At 41.6% G+C, this 17,736-nt stretch overlaps 1 pseudogene; it reads right to left on the reverse strand.

Moving 5' to 3' along the window:
* Positions 1–7,545: 7,545 nt before the first annotated feature.
* LOC121008916 lies at positions 7,546–11,884 on the reverse strand (annotated as a pseudogene).
* Between the last annotated feature and the right edge of the window lie 5,852 nt (positions 11,885–17,736).

A 17,736-nucleotide genomic window follows, 5' to 3' on the forward strand; every position in this document is an offset into this window, starting at 1 on the left:
CCAACATTCACTAGAGATGGTCACAGCTAATCAACCCCTCCCTGTACAGTTTCCTTCACACAGGTTAAAGAGCATGGGCCAGATTTATCATTAGCTCAGGTCAGAATAATGGAGTGAAAAAGTCCCAAAAAAGTCCCAAACGCTAAAACTGCGCACAAATTTGCGACTTTTTTCTGCTCTGCACTATGCTCGCCAGTTTTCTGAAAGTGGGCGTGTTTTCTTATGTAAATGAATCTCTAGACAGATTTACTATTGGGACTATTTAAAAAAGTCGCAAAAAAGTCGCAAAAAGTCCCAATTTCACTCCAGTGAGGACCATGCTTATCTTATGAGACTTTTTAATAGAACATGCGACTTTTTCATAAAAACGTGCGACTTTTTCGTAAAGATGTGCGACTTTTGTAAAGCTGCTTACTGACGGATAAACTGCTACCGTCAAACCACATTTATTACAGTCTTAAAGGGCCGATCATAAATCTGACTTGGCTAAAACTGACTTTAGCCATATGTGAAAGTGGACTGAGCTGTCAGAGTAATGATAAATCTGGCCCAATGGGTTTACAACAGACTATTGTGTCTAAGGCCCATTTGGCCTCTATGAGCATATCTATGAATGTTTATCAGGAAAGATGACCACCCCTATAATGTATTAAATAGAGAAAACAAAGAGAAAAATCTATTAAAAAAAAAATATTTTACTAGGTTTTAATTGTCAGACAAAGATTTTAGGTGACACAAATAATTTAAGTTAGTTGAGTCTGTAGGGATACAAAATCTATGATTTATGTATAAGGAGTGTGAAGAAACCAATATACATAATATAGGTTCTGCTTGTTCTAACAAACAACTGAATCTTATATTGGAACAAGATATTAATCTGATAAAAATTCTTAATATACCACACTTATTCTTATATTGTTTGGTATATCAAGCAGTCTCATATCCAATCAGGCAAGCGCTGAGCGTAGAAAAACTCATACCACTGTAAATAGCAAACTCAAAATATCAGTCCAAAGCAATATAATATAGCATATATTAAGCAAACATCCTCTACGATCTGTCTGGGATAAAGGATGCCAACTTATAGTAACTGGAGTTTCCAAGTTATAGTTTGGTGCATAAAGTATGCTACTATATATTGTAAGTTGAATCTCATATACAGTTCCACAAGATGAATAGTTTGACTATATATAAAAAGGAAATTAACTTTTGGTGCTGGTCATCCAGACAAAGTTTTGTTCAAGTCTTTTTGTGGGGCTATAAATTGTAAAATACTATAATGTACACTGCTCAAAAAAATAAAGGGAACACTTAAACAACACAATGTAACTCCAAGTCAATCTCACTTCTGTGAAATCAAACTGTCCACTTAGGAAGCAACACTGAGTGACAATCAATTTCACATGCTGTTGTGCAAATGGGATAGACAACAGGTGGAAATTATAGGCAATTAGCAAGACACCCCCAATAAAGGAGTGGTTCTGCAGGTGGTGACCACAGACCACTTCTCAGTTCTTATGCTTCCTGGCTGATGTTTTGGTCACTTTTGAACGCTGGCGGTGCTTTCACTCTAGTGGTAGCATGAGACGGAGTCTACAACCCACACAAGTGGCTCAGGTAGTGCAGCTTATCCAGGATGGCACATCAATGCGAGCTGTGGCAAGAAGGTTTGCTGTGTCTGTCAGCGTAGTGTCCAGAGCATGGAGGCGCTACCAGGAGACAGGCCAGTACATCAGGAGACGTGGAGGAGGCCGTAGGAGGGCAACAACCCAGCAGCAGGACCGCTACCTCCGCCTTTGTGCAAGGAGGAACAGGAGGAGCACTGCCAGAGCCCTGCAAAATGACCTCCAGCAGGCCACAAATGTGCATGTGTCTGCTCAAACGGTCATAAACAGACTCCATGAGGGTGATATGAGGGCCCGACGTCCACAGGTGCTGGTTGTGCTTACAGCCCAACACCGTGCAGGACGTTTGGCATTTGCCAGAGAACACCAAGATTGGAAAATTCGCCACTGGCACCCTGTGATGTTCACAGATGAAAGCAGGTTCACACTGAGCACTTGACAGACGTGACAGAGTCTTGAGACGCCGTAGAGAACGTTCTGCTGCCTGCAACATCCTCCAGCATGACCGGTTTGCCATTGGGTCAGTAATGGTGTGGGGTGGCATTTCTTTGGAGGGCCGCACAGCCCTCCATGTGCTCGCTAGAGGTAGCCTGACTGCTATTAGGTACCGAGATGAGATCCTCAGACCCCTTGTGAGACCATATGCTGGTGCGGTTGGCCCTGGGTTCCTCCTAATGCAAGACAATGCTAGACCTCATGTGGCTGGAGTGTGTCAGCAGTTCCTGCAAGACGAAGGCATTGATGCTATGGACTGGCCCGCCCGTTCCCCAGACCTGAATCCAATTGACCACATCGGGGACATCATGTCTCGCTCTATCCACCAACGTCACGTTGCACCACAGACTGTCTAGGAGTTGGCAGATGCTTTAGTCCAGGTCTGGGAGGAGATCCCTCAGGAGACCGTCCGCCACCTCATCAGGAGCATGCACAGGCGTTGTAGGGAGGTCATACAAGCATGTGGAGGCCACACACACTACTGAGCCTCATTTTGACTTGTTTTAAGGACATTACATCAAAGTTGGATCAGCCTGTAGTGTGTTTTTCCACTTTAATTTTGAGTGTGACTCCAAATCCAGACCTCCATGGGTTGGAAAATTTGATTTCCATTTTTTTATTTTTGTGTGATTTTGTTGTCAGCACATTCAGCTATGTAAAGAACAAAGTATTTCAGAAGAATATTTAATTAATTCAGATCTAGGATGTGTTATTTTTGTGTTCCCTTTATTTTTTTGAGCAGTGTATGTTCAGAACTATGCCTTTTAAGCTTTTTAACGCACAACATACTCTCTTAATGAAGAAAACTGTGTTTTTTGTAAAAGCTCTATAAAGAATAATTTAGATAATCGGGTGTTCAGCTGAAGTACTCTGCACAATTTGGTCTTACATCAAATCAATAGAATATATAGTATTTAAGAATTAACTAATATATAATAATATATAGTATTTATGAATACTTGTGTTTCTAAGACCAGTCTTGATACTCTATGCAGAAGTGAGATAAATCTGTTTTCTGCCCATACCAACAGCACTATAAAGAAGAGACAGGTGAGTTGATGTCAGCGGTCTGTCATTTAAAAGTTAAAAGTAAGTGGTTGCCGAAAACCAACATCACAATCATGGCAGACGGGGCCTGGATAAGAGTCCCGGCCACCTGAGAAGAGTCATGGGTTTTCATAAATGTCTGCTTTCCATACCCACTTGCTGATGATTGACAGTCTTCTACCTAGTTTTCTCCCTTTCTCTCTAGAAGAGAACTGCCAACCATCAGCAGATGGTCGGGGAGAGCAGGAGATTATGAATAACCATGACTCTTCTCAAGTAGATTTGACTCTTTTCAAGGCCTGGGCTGCAATGATTATGATGCTAGTTCTCAGCAACCACTTACTTTTAGCTGATGTTTGACACATTACAGAAATCAGAGCATCTGTCACTATTTTATGCTGATTTCAGTGAGATCAACATAGAGTTGATGACAGGTTCCCTTTAAAGGTAGATGCATCTTAGTAATTAGGTATCTCTCTGGCATTCCATATGCCAAATATTCAAAACTTGAGCTTTAATTTAACCTAGTTTATGGTGTATATTTTAGCAGATTCTCTAAGCTACAATCCTCACTCCAAAAATGAGATAAGCAGCAGAAAATGGACAACTTATTATGCAAATGGTAAATCTCGACCCACCAGAGGATCCTTTGGAACTTTCAGTTACATTACAAATCAAACACTTATTGGGGCTCAACCTTAAAGGGAATATGTCATCAAATAATGAGCTATTGTTTACATTGTATTATGTTAAACATATTTTTTTTAAATTTTTTTGATGAGTTTTGCTTTAATTTTTGTCACTATCTATATTCAGGGCCTAATAATTTGTCAAGAGTACTTCATGTTATGTATCGGTAGCATTTCAGTAGCTATCACGTTATTATCATGGCCAGAATTGAACTCACATACTGTATATCAACTCTGAATAGATAGCAAAGGGTCTACAATTTATAATAGGTGGTATGACAGCTTATTTACTTCCTCTTGACCTCTGCACAGAGTTTAACTCAATTCAATTAGGTTATGTTTCTGTGTATCAGGATCTGTTTATCTTGTTCTGTCATACTATGTATTTGTTTTATTTTCTGAGCAGCACATTACTATTATTCGGACATATTTATATTAAGACATTGTCATAATAAGACATTTTATATGCAAAGTACAGTATTCCCAGCAGGCATTAGATATGCAACAATTATTAAGAGGAAAATAGACCTGTGTATCTTTGTAGGTCCATTCTCCAGAACTGAAACCTATATCAACATGGTTCCTGGTGCAGATCTCTGGTGTCATTCATGTTAGCTTCCTAGCATACATTAAATGGCCTAGGTTAGTAATGCACCCAGCATTGTTTTGCTACTTTTTTGGAAATGAAGGAAATGGTATGCAAATTCCCCAAAAAGGTGCAAGTGAGGCATGCTCAAAACTTTGCAACTTTCTGACACCGCTATTCTGGTGTACAAGGGTTGATAAAAGTTCTCCATGGTGTTTGTATTATAATCTGTATAAACTAAAGCCTTTTTTATACCTATCCTAATTTATGAAGTTATGATCATAACTTATACAATTAATGCCCTATTATTTCACTGGCTGACATATGTTTTCTAACTGTTATGTGTGTTAAAATGTGTTTTTACTTGTTATCACAATAGTTTGTCAGCTATGACTAGAGATGAGTGAATCGAAGTTGACAAAGTGGCATTCGATCAGAATTTCAGGAAAAATTCGATTTGCACCGAGTCCATATTTCCTCACGCTTCATGATAACAAATCACAGTTTTTCCTAAAATGGCTGCTGCATGTGTTAGGACAAGGAGCAAGGAACTCTGGGAATGAGGAATCACCCACAATGTCATGCATGCAGCCAATCAGCAGCCAGCCAGCACTGTGATGTCACAGCCCTATAAATAGCCTCAGCCATCTTGGATTCAGCCATTTTCCAACGTACTTAGTACAGTGAGAGATGTTGACAAGCGCTAAGGACAGTGCTAGGAAAGACTTGAAAAACTTATATTTTGCTCAATAGAAGTTCAGGGAAAAAGGATTAGACGTGTAGGGAGATGTAGGGGAGATACTGCTGCCACATCCACACTATGTCACCTTGCCACTCTGTGGTCTCCTGATACCACCTCCACACTATGTCACCTTGCCACTCTGTGGTCTCCTGATGTTGCTGCCACCTCCACACTATGTCACCTTGCCACTCTGTGATCTCTTGATTCTGCTGCTACCTCAACACTATGTCAACTTGCCACTCTGTGGCCTCCTGATGCTGCTGCTGCCACCTCCACACTGTAATTGTGCCATCCTGTGGCCTCCTCCTGATGCTGCTGCCGCCACCTCCGCAATCTGTCATTGTGCCACTCTGCGATCTCCTGATGCTGCTGCCACCTCCACACTATGTCACCTTGCCACTCTGTGGTCTCCTGATGCTGCTTCTACCTCCACACTATGGTCACCATGCCACTCTGTGGTCTCCTGATGCTGCTGCCACCCCCACTGTCATTGTGCCACCATATGGCATCCTCCTGATGCTGCTGCCTCCACTTCTACACTTTGTCATTGTACCACTATGTGGTCTCCTGATGCTGCTGCCACCTCCACACTATGTCACCTTGCCATTCTGTGGCCTCCTGATGCTGCTGCTGCCACCTCCACACTGTCATTGTGCCACCCTGTGGCCTCCTCCTGATGCTGCTGCCGCCATCTCCACACTCTGTCATTGTGCCCCTCTGCAGTCTCCTGATGCTGCTGCCACCACCACACTATGTCACCTTGCCACTCTGTGGTCTCCTGATGCTGCTTCCACCCCCACACTGTCATTGTGCCACCCTGTGGCCTCCTCCTGATGCTGCTGCCGCCACCTCCACACTCTGTCATTGTGCCACTCTGCAGTCTCCTGATGCTGCTGCCACCTCCACACTAGCTTTCCACACAACCTTGCCACTCTGTGGTCTCCTGATGCTGCTGCTACCTCAACACTATGTCAACTTGCCACTCTGTAACCTCCTGATTCTGCTGTTGCCACCTCCACACTCTGCCATTGTGCCACTCTGTGGTATCCTCATGTGGCTATTGCCACTCCACACTGTCATTGTGCCACCCTGTGGCCTCCTCCTGATGCTGCTGCTGCCGCCATCACATCCACACTTTGTCATTGTGCCCCTCTGTTGCCTCATCATGCTGCTGCCACCTCCACACTGTCATTGTGCCACTCTGTAGCCTCCTCCTGATGCTGCTGCCACCTCCAGACTCTGTCATTGGGCCACTCTGTGGTCCCCCTCATGCTGCTTCCATATCACCACTATGTCATAGGGCCACTGTGGACTGCATTCTGTTCCCACCCTCCCCACTTCATGACTGGGCCACTATTTTGTCTTTTGGCCTGGCTGATATTATCATTTATTTGACCCTTCTTCTGATCTGTCAGAAGGAAGGAAAAATGAGAAGAACAAAGGATCCTGTCTATGTAAAAGCTGTAAGGCCTGCATGACATGGTCCCTATTTTGCATCAGAATTGGCTTATGATTTGGTAGCCAAAAGCAGGAGTGGGTCCAAAACACAGAAGACATGCAAATATTCCATTCATGTGTCATCTCTGTTTTGGATCCATTCCTGTTTTTTTTGGAGCTTTAGCAATATTGATGGATTACTGACAAATGCTGACTGAGTGAAGGCGGATGCTCCACAGACAGGATCAGTTTTTTGGAGGATATTGTTCTGATGGCTCAGAGTAAGGGCAAAATAATCAGTGATGTCAACACAAACTTACTGCTGACACCCTTTCCACTTTGCCAGGGGGGCTTTTCTTGTATAAGCATTTAATAGAAAAGGTTCTGTAGACATCTATGTGGAATCAGCTGCTGATGGTGTAAAAGGAGTGCGCTTCTTCACACTAACATTGACCTATAAGGCTGAGTTCACACTTGAGTTATTTAGTCAGTTTTGGCCCCATAACTGCCCAAATAAGTGAAGTGTGCAGTGATTCTAAGCGTGACACCTGTCATCTGCATGTCATAATGACTCACAGTATTGTTTCACTACCATAGCAGACTTCCTATGCATGTTACTGCAAGGCACAGTGTTCTACACCACTTTAAAGGCTCTCTGCAGCCAGGAAATAGCTGTTTTTAACGCGATTCGCCACGAATAAATTTGGATTGAACCAAATGTTTTTTTAATAATTTGGCGAACCGGCCAAATTGAATTTTTGAGAAATTCGCTCATCTCTAGCTTTGACCAAGAGATTATTGCTCGAAACACATAAGCAAAGTATAAATGATATAATAAACAGCCATGTTGACACTGGATATTTTAAATATACTTTGGATACCAATCACAACTTAATATTCTAATATTCTAGTCTAAAGTCTCACCTAATCAGTGCTTGGTGCAGCTTCATTGAAAAGTTCAGTTCCTTCTTCTGCATTATCAACATCAATCAGGTTTTCCATAGGAACATTTCCTTTTGGTTTCATATCAGAAAAGTCAACCTCAGCTGAATCTAATGCCACACAGACATTATAAGAGTATGGAAAAGGCAATGTTCTATCACTATACATGGAGAATGTCCTTGGATCAATTTGAGGATATAGATTTGTACTAAGAGAAGACAAGGTTGGTACAGATTTGGGCTGCTTACATTTGGAAATAATGACCACCATGACAATTAATATAAAAAGCAAGGAAATAAGGGCAAGTGTAACCACTAAGTATAATTGTAAGTGATTTTGAGTTTCTTCGACTTTCGGTAAGTTGCTAAGTTGAGGAACAACCTGTTGAAAATCATCTGCAATAACAAGACTGAGAGTGGTTGTTGCAGAGAGAACTGGGTTTCCATTGTCCTTTACCATCACAACTACCTTGTAATTTAGCATATCTTTTTCTTGAAAGCTGTGTGCTGTTCTGATCTCACCTGTGTGCACACTTATCATAAAATGAGTTGAGTCTGAAACTTGTATAAAGTGGTATGATAGCCAGGAATTATGTCCAGAGTCTGCATCCACTGCCACCACCTTAGTTACTAAAGAACCAGGCTCAGAGACAAAAGGCACCATCTCAAACACGGGTGACCCAACACTATCTGGTGATGGGTACAAGATTTTTGGTGCATTATCATTCTGGTCAACTATATGGATATGTAATGTAGCATTGCTACTCAGAGATGGGGATCCACTGTCTGAAGCTGTGACTTCTATTGTAAACTCATTATTCTGCTCATAATCAAATGATCTTTGAGCATAGAGGACTCCAGTCTCTATATTAATAGAAATATAAGATGACATTGATAAAGTTTCTGTAGCAGTGCTGGAAATGGTGTAAATTATTTTAGCATTTTCTCCGATATCAGGATCTAAGGCTTGAATACTGAATATTGGAGCTCCTGGTAAATTGTTCTCTGGTACATAAACAACATAAGTAGATTTTGTAAATATAGGTGGGTTGTCATTAGTATCTGCTATTTCTAACTTAATTCTTCTTCACCTGAAAAGAGGGGGTGATCCTCTATCTGTAGCTATAATAGTGATATTATGAGAAGAAGTTTTTTCTCTGTCTAAAGGAGTTTTTAGAACAAGTCTATAGTAAAGATCTGAAGATATTAAAGTAAAGGGAAGATCTTCAAGAATTTGGCAGTCAACTTCTGCATTGTCTCCAAAATCTTGATCATGAACTTCAATCAGAGCTATCATTGCTCCAGGTGCAGAATCCTCAGAAATAGGAGAAGACAATGAGATGACAGATATTTCAGGAGAATTGTCATTCAAATCAATAACTTCTACTAACACCTTACAATGTGCTACCAGACCTCCTCCATCTTTTGCTTCTACAGACAATTCATAATCTTGTGTTTTTTCAAAATCCAAGTCTCCACTGATCTTGATTTCTCCAGTATTTGGATTTATATTAAATATTTCTGTATGATGGATGTTTGCTGAGGTTTTAATGAAAGAATATGTGATCTTTGCATTGATCCCTTCATCATTGTCTGTCGCATTTAAAACAATCACTGTAGAATTAATTGGAATGTTTTCCTTTAAGGTGATTTTGTACATATCTTGGGTAAAGATAGGAGAATTGTCATTAACATCTACAACAATTATCTTCAGTAATGATGTACCAGACCTGACAGGACTTCCTCCATCTAGTGCTGTTAGTATTAATTCATGGGTGTCTTCTGTCTCTCGATCTAATGTCTTTTCTAGGACAAGCTCTGGAAATGTACTTCCATCTGTTCTGATATTATATTTAAGTGTAAAATACTGATTATCACTAAGCTTGTATGTCTGCACTGAATTACTACCAATGTCTGGATCTTCTGCACTTCGTAATGCAAATTTTGTGCCTACCATTGTAAATTCAATTAATTGTAAAACAGTTTTATCATGAAAAAACTGTGGAGAATTATCATTTATATCCTCAATGTCTACTTTAAATTTAAAATTATGAAGAGGATTTTCAACTAGAACATCAAAGGTTAGGAAGCAGAAGGCTGCCCTTCCACACAATGTTTCTCTGTCTATCCTGTCCTTAATATAAAGATTTCCATTATCTACATTTACATAGAAATATTTCTCTGAGGCTCTGGATACAATTCTAAGTTTTCTAGATGAGATCTGCCTAATATCTAATCCAAGGTCATTTGCAATATTTGCTACAATAGATCTTGTCCTTAGTTCTTCTGCAATGGAGTAATGAATCTGACCAGAGACTGACTGACAGAGCCAAGAAAATAAGAAACATATTACTTGCCACTTGAATCCTGTGAGGCCATGTATACAAGATTCTATCTTGCCCATCCTGAGTGAATATTTTCAGTGAATCAAGTCTTTATAATCCAATGCAAATGTTACACAGAGAAACTGTTAATGGTATCCATAATTCTCATGTTAAATTATATTCTTAGTTCTGTTTCCAGGAGAATCCAGAAAATGTCTGTTGCTGTCCCTGCAGATCAGCAATGTATGTGGTTGTATGTGGTATAAGAAAATACCAGTGAATTTGTAGTTCTGTACGCTTCTCCTAACTGATTAAACAGCGGCGCTCAGAGGTGAAAATTTAGAACTGCAATCTCCTTTTTATCTTACAAAATAAAATATTTGAAGTCTCAAAATAGTTTATTATTGTTCTTTATATTTTAAACTTTAATATATATATTTTTTTATTAATGTTATCACTTAACCAATGCTGCAGTTTCTTATCAGTGAATTTGAAGAGTTTAAAACACTGAATGGCAGACATTCTGTATTTTATTTTCATAAAAATTGTATGGATCATTAAGAGTTAGCGACATGAATTGCTGGATTTGGATATTAACGGCTTTCAATATACTGCATGAATACAGAGCAAACTTTAACTAGATACATATTGGATCACAGTTATTAAAACTGTTCAACAGGAAAAACTGGGCTCTGTACAACCAATCTGAGCTTAGCTTTCATTTTTGAAATAACAAATACTCCTTAGCAGAGCTACTTTGGGTTAAAAATGTTCTAGTTAGTTTAACCATACCTCCACAATAATAGTCAATCGTGCCTACAAAAGACAGAATCTTTAAAATCTTAATTAAAACCACAAATAAATAACAATAACATTCTCGCAAAATTAGTAAAACATTAGCACAGTCACAATTCTATCCAAGTTCACAGCCCTCCATAATAGTACCCATCTCTTGCAAATAAATGAATGAAGCTCAAGTGACTTTGAGGCTCTATACACTTTTTTCCAATACACAGGTTTTATTGTGGAGGACTGTGAACCTAGACAGAATTGTACCTATATTAAAGTTTTACAATTTTTAGAAAGCAATATTGTTGTTTACTTGGTGTTTTAATTAAACATTCTGAGGTTCTATCTTTGTTTGATATAATTTCTGAAATGTCTATGTGTCCCTGACAATGCTGTGTTTCTGACAAGTTTGTGGGTACCATGTCCAAAAACAGGGATTATAGAAGTAGAGACAAATGTAAAAGAAATATTGGGTGAGCTTTTGGACTTACACATTTTCAAACTCAATATACCCTGTGTGGTGTAATAGGCACCTTGAACGATAAAATATTATATGACTTTTAAAATAATACTGTACAATATTTTTTTACAAATTGTATAAAATGATTGCAGGATATGATCTATCTGTGAATGAAATTATGTCTCGTAATAGATGCTGCCGCACTACTCTCCATGCTGTTGCCTCTATGTTTCTGTCTAGTGCTCTAGCTTTTGTCACCTTAGGGTGTGCAAATGCTCATCTCCAGCCTTTTAAAGAGCCAGTGTACATACTTCCAAATCCTTCCCTTCCTGACTAGTGGTTTCTGGGTACTTAATTTACCCTTTCCAAGCAGATTGTGCCTCAGCTAGTTGGTCTCGCAGATTCCTGGACCGTCGATAGGAAAACAACGGGAGATGTTTGAACTCTGGAACATCCCTACCCAATATGTTCCAATGTTTCCTGATGATCTTATTGATAGAAGGACTCAATTCATTGTATACAGAGACTAATGGGATTCTATCTGGTTTCTGAACCGTTCTATGTTTGGACAGAATGTCATTCCTATCAAGGCTGCATACTCTGTCTCTGTGTTCAGCCAGCAATCGATAGGGATAACCCCTGTCCCGGAACTTAGTTGTCATAAAATCTAGGGCAGGATCAAGTTTGCTTCGATCACTCACTATGCGCTTTCTTCTGAGGAATTGGGAAAATGGAAGCGACTGAATCATTTTTCTAGGGTGAGAACTATTATAACATAAGACTGTGTTAGTATCTGTGGGCTTCGTGAAAAATTCAGTGTGCAATGTACCCTCATTGTAAAGCACCCTGGTGTCCAGAAACTGGATCTCAGTGTTGGAATGTACAAGTGTAAATTGCACATTCTCATCCTGATTGTTCAAAAACATGAAACTACAGCAGTTGGGCCTCAGTGCCACTCCAGATGAGGAAGATGTCGTCAATGTATCGCCACCACCTCAGGACATGTCTGAAGTGGTGGGATAGATAGACGACATCCTCCTCAAAGCATCGCATGAATTTATTTGCGTATGTCGGGGCCACATGGGACCCCATCGCCACACCGCATAGTTGTAAATAAAAAACATCCTGAAAGAGAAAATAATTGTATCGCAAAATAATATTCAGCAATGTAATGATGAAGTCTGATGCTTGAGCAGTATACGTTGACAATCTAAGCATCCTGATAACAGCTGAAATGCCTCTTTCATGTACAATTGAGGTATATAGCGAAGTTACATCAAAGGAGGCAAGCAATACAGGGGGGGAGTGAACTAAGTCCACCTCTCCAAGTTTAACCAGGAAGTCTGACGCATCCTGTATGTAGGAGCTGCCTCCTACTGAATAATGTCGCAGAACCTTATCCAAAAAATGGATATGTTGCTGAAGATAGACTCAGAGCCCGAGACAATGGGACGTCCAGGAGGATCAACCAGGGTCTTGTGAATCTTGGGCAGCACATACAGCACAGGAGTGACAGGATGCGCTACCTCAAGATAATCAGGCAAGTCCCCGTCGATTGTCTCAGACGCCACAGCGTCAACCAGGCATTTACGTATAATCCCTGCGATCTCAAATTTGGGGTCAGTATCCAATTCCTTATAGACCTCCTGGTCCCCCAGTTGCCTCATTATTTCTTGGACATACTTGCTTGTGTCCATGACAACGACCGCACCCCCCTTGTCGGCCGGCTTCAAAGTAAGGGTGGGGTCAGATCTGAGTGTCTCCAGTGCTTCAACTTCAATGCTGGTCAAGTTGGGGTGTCCGAAGTCAAGGCCCCCCCAACAGGAGGACCTGAGTTCAGACACCCCGCTTGACCGCACAAATATAGGCTTCCACTGCTGGTTCATATACAACTGGTGTAAAATCACTTTTTTGGAAGAGATTGAGAGACCCAAGCATGAAATCACTAGTCTGTGGTCTCGCAATCCTTTCTTTGTCACAAAACCATACTTTAAGTTTGATACGGCGAAAAAATGAATGTAAATTAGACTCAAGCTCAAACCAGTTCATATGTGAACTGGGACAAAATGACAGCCCTTTAGACAAAACACTCACTTGTGAGGGAGTTAATATTTTAGAGGACAAATTCACCACAGTCACTTTTTCTTCCTCAGATGTCCCCTGGTCACAGAGGGTCGATTGCGGTTGCTGCGTAGTTTGCCAATTCCTGGAGTGTCTACATCCACCCCTCCTGATGCGACGTCGTGCTGCTCCTGCATCTGTGAGCTGTTGTCTAAAAAAGGCTTGTCCTCAGGTGTAGATATCTGTATATTCTTCCTCCTTTTCCTAACATCCCTCTGTTGGGTATGACCATACCTCTCCGTTTGCCAAATATATACATTGCCATTTTTTATAATCCTCAGTGTCTCTGTGCCATTTAACTCATTTGTTTTCCTCTATCATGGTTTTGGTCAGGGGCGTACATAGAAATCATTGGGCCCCATAGCAAGAATCTGAATTGGGCCCCTTAACACCGCCCACTACCTTGGCCCATCCCACCTCCTGCCCTGGCTCCTCCCCTGCCACACCCCATTTGCCAATAAAGAAATGTATACATGACCTACTGAGGACTCCAGCATAACGCAAACCGGACGGATCCGTTATGCAGACCCTAGACTTCTATTATGACAGAATGAATAATGGAATGCCTATAAAGCTGCCTATAAAGGCATTCAGTTATGCATTCCGTCATGGAATTGCATTATGGTCCATGGTAACGGAATCCATAATGCAATTCACTATTTACCACCAAACGAAGCGTGAACGAATTTTAAAATATGAAATTTGCTCATCTCTAATTATGAACAGACTGCTGGCGTTTTTATTTGTGTTTTTGAGGTGACAGGTTCCCTTTACCAGCAAGCAGAGTTCATGGAGGGGGGTGGCACATTCCTGAGTCCTCTATGAGCCTACAGTACCGCCACCCCCACAGGAACTCTGCTTGCTGCTGCCCTCAGAAAATCCTATACATGAAGTTCTGGAACTGGAACGTTTTATACAGTCTCTATTAGCACAAGCGTAATTAGAAATGACTGGGCCCCACAGGAAATTTTTGAATGGGCCCCACAGGAAATTTTTGAATTGCCCCCCTCCCAGCTGTCCGGCACCTCTGACAGCAGAGACACTTGACTTCCCTAATACAGTCCAATTATCGTCCAATAGACAAGTCATGGAAATATAGAAAGTATACTGTACTAACCAGAAGACCTTTATTCTTACCTTTACTGTCAAAATATCATACTACAGTATACATATATTTCCATTACTTGTCTTTTGGACGATAATTAGAATTTGGACTGTATTAGGGAAGAAGTCAAGTGTCTCTGCTGGTCAGAGGTGCCAAACAGCTGGGGGGGCACGTTCAAAAATTTCCTGTGGGGCCCACTGCCCAGTCATTTCTAGTTACGCCAGTGCTAAGAGAGACTGTTATTAGTACAGACTGTTATTAGTACAGACATTTTTTTCATTAATGATCCCGGTTGTAAAGATAGTCCTACTGTGTGGACGGGCTGGCAGTGGCACAGGTCCGGACTGGCTGTGAGATGATGGTTTTGGGTGGCACTGGCGTCTGTCGCGGCCGGCGGGCAGGCAGCACAACTCACTCTAAAGTTCTTCCATGCTGGGTGCGCGCCTGCTGCCTGCACTGGCTGGGCCAATCAGCAGCAGGATCTTAACACACTGCTAATGCTGATTGGCCCAGTATGTGAAGCAGTGCAGGCGCAGCAGGCGCACGAGCCGAGGGAGCGCGACTGGGTCCTAGGGAGCGCACAGTCAATGAGAAGTCAGACGGGGGGGGGGGGGGGGCGTGTATTATCGGCGGCGCTGGGAGCCAATTATAAGTGTGCAGACCGCCTCTGAGCCTGCAGTGAGCGCAGTTGCAGGGGGCGGGGCCTTCCGAGCGCTCCGGGCCCCCTGGTGCCGCGGGCCCCATAGCAGTGGCGTACCCTTTGGTATTTACAGTTAAGATCGGCACTTTTGAGTACAAAGAAAAAAATTTGGCTTGAAGTACACACTTCAATACAATTTAATGAGTGTGTAGGGAACCTGGATCAGAAGATTAAGATTTCCCAACTTTATAAAAATTTGCTTATAGCACGATTTGAAGTTATCTCCTCCTCTGGCCAGAGGGCTTGGCAAAATTAATGTCCAATTATCCATCTGGATGACCAGGAGAATGTAACTCTTAATTTGGTTTCACATAATTTTAATCACGTTTTGGTACAGTTTAATATTTTACATAGACTTTATGTAACACCTCTTTGGCTTAATAGATGTGGTGTTAGGAATGATTCCAACTGTCCTAGGTGTGATGTTCCTGAAGTGAATTATTTGCATATGTTCTGGTCCTGTGCAGAGTTGAAACAATACTGGGAGGATATTCATAAATATATTGAGGGTGCGGATCCCCTTTACCGCTGAGTGCTGGATATTGGGCGAGTTAGCTAAGGTGAGCTGTCAGCAATGTAAAAAAAAAAAACTTTTACTTAACCCCTTAGGGACACAGCCTTATTTCACCTTAAGGACCAGGCCATTTTTTGCAAATCTGACCAGTGTCACTTTAAGTGGTGATAACTTTAAAATGCTTTTACTTATCCTGGGGAGACTGGAACTCTTAGGCCCCTTTCACACGAGGGAGTATTCCGCGCGGATGCGATGCGGTAGGTGAACGCATTGCACCCGCACTGAATACCGACCCATTCATTTCTATGGGGCTGTGCACACGAGCGGTGATTTTCACGCATCACTTTTGCGTTGCGTGAAAATCGCAGCATGCTCCTCTTTGTGCGTTTTTCACGTAACGCAGGCCCCATAGAAATGAATGGGGTTGCGTGAAAATCGCAAGCATCCGCAAGCAAGTGCGGATGCGGTGCGATTTTCACGCAGGGTTGCTAGGAGACGATCGGGATGGAGACCCGAACCTTATTATTTTCCCTTATAACATGGTTATAAGGGAAAATAATAGCATTCTGAATACCGAATGCTAAGTAAAACAGGGCTGGAGGGGTTAAAATAAATAAATAAATCATTTAACTCACCTTAATCCACTTGCACGCGATGCCCGGCATCTCCGTCTGACTCTTTTACTGTATAGGACCTGTGGAGAGCATTAACTATAGTTTAAGGACCTGGGATGACGTCACTCCGGTCATCACATGGTACGTCACATGATCTTTTACCATGGTGATTCACCATGGTAAAAGATCATGTGACGTACCATGTGATGACCGGAGTGACGTCATCGAAGGTCCTTTAGCCAGGTCCTAAAGAAAAGAATACAGAAGCAGATGCCGGCTGCGCTATCAAGTGGATTAAGGTGAGTTAAATTATTTTTAATTTTTTTTAACCCCTCCAGTGCTGTTTTACTATGCATTCTGTATTCAGAATGCTATTATTTTCCCTTATAACCATGTTATAAGGGAAAATAATACAATCCACAGAACACCGATCCCAAGCCCGAACTTCTGCGAAGAAGTTCGGGTTTGGGTACCAAACACGCACGATTTTTCTCACGCGAGTGCAAAACGCATTACAATGTATTGCACTCGCGCGGAAAAATCGCGGGTGTTCCCGCAACGCACCCGCGCATTTTTCAGCAACGCTCGTGTGAAAGAAGCCTTAGAGCTTCCTCTGTTCTTCCACCCTTCCCCACGACCCCTCGGAGTGGTGGTGAAGTGAGACGCATCGCAGGGGGGGAGGTTTTAGGGGGGGTAATTAAGGTGGTCCAAAAAAAAATTTGGTAATAATGATGTTTTATATAATTGTTATTGTTGGAAGTCTAATAAAGTTTGTTTAAAAAGAAAAAAAGAGATGGGTTGTTGATCCAGGGAGTTATTCTGATTGCCTGATTGGAGTCGGTATGGAATTTTTACCACTTAAGTAAGAACTCTGAATATGGGGAATAGTCTAACTGAGGATGTGGTAGCAGCAGGAATAGTGGATGGTTTTTATTAAAGACTTAGATTAATTCTAAAATTAAATAACATCAACACTTATGTAAATGTCTAGACATCTGGTTCTCACTCCCCTTCTTTTAATTCTAATCTTCACCCATCTTTGGTTGAACTTAATGGACATTTATTTTTTAACCCATACTATGCAACTTCTGACAGCGCATTCCTTTCAACCCAATTTTTTTTCTTAGTTTTCCTATAGTTAGCAGAGATTTCTGATGTAAAAAAAATATGAATTAACATAAATGCATCAATAAACTGTATGCAACTAGCAAAATTGTGTCCAGTAGGGATGAGCGAACCCGAACTGTATAGTTCGGGTTCGTACCGAATTTTGGGGTGTTCGTGACACGGACCAGAACCCAAACATTTACGTAAAAGTCTGGGTTCGGGTTCGGTGTTTGGCACTTTCTTGGCGCTTTTTGAAAGGCTGCAAAGCAGCCAATCAACAAGCGTCATACTACTTGCCCCAAGAGGCCATCACAGCCATGCCTACTATTGGCATGGCTGTGATTGGCCAGTGCAGCATGTGACCCAGCCTCTATTTAAGCTGGAGTCACGTAGCGCCGCACGTCACTCTGCTCTGATCAGTGTAGGGAGAGGATGCAGCT

This window comes from Bufo bufo, chromosome 1 (assembly GCF_905171765.1).
Source record: "Bufo bufo chromosome 1, aBufBuf1.1, whole genome shotgun sequence".
Lineage (NCBI taxonomy): Eukaryota > Metazoa > Chordata > Amphibia > Anura > Bufonidae > Bufo > Bufo bufo.